This window comes from Apaloderma vittatum, unplaced genomic scaffold (assembly GCF_000703405.1).
Source record: "Apaloderma vittatum isolate BGI_N311 unplaced genomic scaffold, ASM70340v1 scaffold13958, whole genome shotgun sequence".
NCBI lineage: Eukaryota > Metazoa > Chordata > Aves > Trogoniformes > Trogonidae > Apaloderma > Apaloderma vittatum.
This window is the reverse complement of record NW_009731364.1, coordinates 14,070-17,602: the sequence shown is the minus strand read 5'-3', so window position 1 is coordinate 17,602 and position 3,533 is coordinate 14,070. Positions and strand designations below refer to the sequence as shown.

General features: G+C 46.3%; 1 long non-coding RNA gene across 1 annotated transcript in view; it reads right to left on the bottom strand.

Moving 5' to 3' along the window:
- Window positions 1–2,297: 2,297 nt before the first annotated feature.
- The window catches only part of LOC104278245, a 7,488-nt gene continuing 6,252 nt past the window's right edge, over window positions 2,298–3,533 (bottom strand). Inside the window, exon 2 of the long non-coding RNA XR_717855.1 lies at window positions 2,298–2,723. This is a non-coding gene — a long non-coding RNA (uncharacterized LOC104278245). The remainder of the gene's footprint in view (window positions 2,724–3,533) is intronic.

Here is a 3,533-nt window from a genome sequence, read left to right as displayed (position 1 = left end):
GCATGGGGAGGACAGGCGGTAGAAGAGGCGGTGTAAAACAAATGAGTAAAAGAGGTTGTCCCACTGACTTGCCAGCCCTCTCATCACTGGAAGGTTGCACAGGCCTATCTGCAAAGCGTTAAAAAAAATCCCTTGAAGGAAAACAACAACAGAAAGAACGGCCAAATAAAGGAGGCGATGTCAGCTCGTTCCTCAGAGCACAGCCTCTTTTCTCGTATATCTTGTATTGGATTATGACACAGAGGGAAAAAACAGAAATACTTCAAATAGATCCAGTTAGTTTTACCTCTTTTTATGCTGTACCTGTGGCTGTTTCCAGGTGGTTTGCCTTTTTTTCCCCTTTCTTTTTCCCATGTGATAAGATCCATCATTTGAAGGACAGGAACCAAACCAGCTCTTCCTGCTCTGGAGAAAGGCAGCGACTGCACTCAGAATAAAAGATTGTCAGGAAGATTTGAAGTGTCAATCAAAGCCTATCTCTGAAAAAAACATTAGTCCAGGCAGCTCCCCACACCACCACAGTTAATTTACGCTTTCCAGATATCCCCCTGAGCTGCAAAAAGCTTTCCAGAGCTGACCAGAGCTGCCAGTTACAGGCATGAAGTGTTAGAGTAGATACCTGACCTAATTCAACTTGGGCCAGTTTGCCTTTTGTAGAGTAAAAGACTCTGGTTGTCAGGTCCAGAGAAGTAAATATTGGTCTCCCAGGCTTTGTGAGGCAAGCTAGAAGAGGGGCATAGCTTTAGGAATCTGTTGCTTAGTGTGTCCCATCTTCAGTGGCATGCCTCCACTTTAATATTATTGTCAAAATTATGATTCGTGGCTGCACGTAAGGGCTGCGCGAGGCACTTCCCAAGCACTCGGGAAAGTCCTGGCTCTGCTCCAAGGAACTCATTATTTCAGGACAGACAGACGCGCAGAGGCGCCGCATGGTCAAGTGGCAGAAATGCTGACCCGACAGCGCCAGCGCGCTCTCCACCGCGCGTCTCGCTTCTTGGTTGACCTTGGGAAAGTCACATTCGTTCTTCCCGTGCTTGGTCCCATCCCACTCTTTGTCCACCTCAGTTGCTTGGACTGAATAATGTTCAGCTGTGACTATGTTCATGTCTTTGACCATCTTAGACTCTATTTCTGTGCAAAGTACTTGGGGAAATATTTTTGTTGCTAGGGAAAATAGTTAAAAAAACACAACTGGAAAATGAGAAACTCCATTTTCCATAGCATTTCTTCAAATGCTTTTGTTGGGAAAAAAAAAAAGAATCAAATGTTTTCTCATTGGCAAAGTCCAGAAAGGCATGTTTTTCAGCTGAAAAACAGAAAATGCAGGTTTTGGGGGTTGGATAACACTGTTGCCAGTCACTGAAATTTTCTGGGGAAAGTAGCGTAGTGGTTAGAGAAACATTCCTTTTTCCTTGAAAATAAGCTTGAACTTAAAAACCAAGTTGTTCTGTGAGCAGGGGAACTGGTGAAACCCGTTCTCCTTCTAATTTGTGTATTAAAACTGCTTTTTATTTCTTCCTTTTTTGATGCTCCCAGCTTGCTGTAATATCCCCAGGGCACTCTTATCCCTTCTAGACTTCCACAGCAAAGTCCTCAGCTCTTAAAACAGCTTCTTGCTTTGCAGGCAAGGGGCAGCAAGTGCAGGAGCTGGTTTGATGCTGGGCAGGTCCTGACTGACCAGCCGGTATCTAAATGCCAGTTGGTCACCTGGCTCCTGCATCTCAAAACAGACAGGGAGCAAGAGGTGTAATTACCTTTCCTTCGGTAGGATATTAATTTAAATGTCTCTCACCTATCCAGCTGCTGATTTGTTTTTTTCATGAAAATTGCAGGAATCTTGAGTCTTTGAGACCTCTCGCTGTCCATCAAACTGAGTTGAGTCAGGTCAGCTGGCTCCGAAGTTATGTGAGCGAAGGGACTGGCACACAGATGAAGAACAAGGAGGCTCATTGCCTTATCCCTGGCTCAAAAATAAGGCAGTTTTGGTGTAACAATTCATGTCAGGTGAGGTAGTCACCATATCAGTGACCAACCAGTTTTATATCCTTTGGATATAAAAATGCTGTCAAGCTCCAGGACTGTCCATAGTGTGCTTACCCCTTATTTGCTGTACCAAGCCTTCAACCTAGAAATCGGGATCCTGCTGTATAGGAGCTGCTCAGGAGCCCAGACAGACCCTAACCTGAGTCACAGCTGGATGCACAAAGAGTAGAAGAAAGGGAAAAATAAATTATTTCAGGCTTACATGTAGAAACACAAAGGCCAGGATCAGCAACTTACTGAGGAATCCTGCGAGAGGGTCGGAAGGAGGCTCAGATGTCCAGTGTCCTCATCTAGGGCCCTAAGCAAAGTCCACCTCAGCTCCTTCTCGCTTCATCACCCGGGCAGAAGTCACCCTTTTGTGGGCATTTCACTCTGATTCACTGCCCTCAGGAGCTGAATCAGTCTTACCCACGCTGATCCTTTGGCAGCTGAGACCACACGGCGCGCTGATGAGGAAACGTTATTTGTTGTTTTGTTTGGGTAAATTATTCATGGGCACTGTGCTGAAAACACTCAGAGCTGCTTTCTCAAAAGTCCTTGAGCTGGCGTGCAGGGAGGGACTTACCAAATGCTGGTGGCCAGGCTGCCTTTCCACGGCCAAGCTCTCTTCCATCTGCTTCCCTTCAGCCCTTGTCACACTCCCCATCTCTCATGGCTCTGGCTCTGCTCTTTGGCATTATCTGAATAAGAAAGAGGCAAATACTTGGAGCACCGCAGACGTGCAATCAAAAATGGCATTTGACCAAGGAGGCGCTGACCCTGGCGTGGGGAGAATATAAACCTAATCCTCTGACTCTTTTGTTTTTTAAATCACACTTTATAGCTGAGGATAAGCCACTTGCAGGGTTTCAGACCTGTTTATCCTTCCACAAAAGATGTCTTCACCCTTCTTCAGATAATCTGCAACTGGCTGGAAGCCTTTTTCCCACAAGCAAGGCTCTCCCTCTTTAGTGCATACTCCTGGAAATCCATTTTTCATCGTAGAACAAGGACAGCCTGTAGCTGTAGGAGCACTTTGAGGATGTTTACAGTAAGACAGAGGCTTGAATTGGTCTAGACATGCTCACTCACCTCCTCGCATTAGCACTAAAAGGTGGGTTTCTGGCCTTATGGTTCCATAAACATTTTTTGACAGGGGTACAGACCTTGCATAGAAGTCTTAAGCTTCGCAAAAGTAGGATTATTTTCTTAGTTACTCTTCTGAACACCCTTAGAAATCATCTAGGGCTACCCCCCGGCATCTCCAGAGCAGAGGCTGAAGCTCTGGCAGGTTTCTAGGGGTACCTCTCCAGGGCTAGCATCTGCTTAGGGAGCTCATTATCACACCTTGGATTGCGCCCAAGATACTCACGGCCCACAGGCAGCAGCTCTACCAGGCAGCCACCCCACCCAGCCGAGCCAGTAAATGCAGGGCTGAGTCTTCTGACTCCTGTGAATTGCTCTTTGCGATTATGCAGACAAGAAACTGAGCCTGCACTGCAAACATTTCA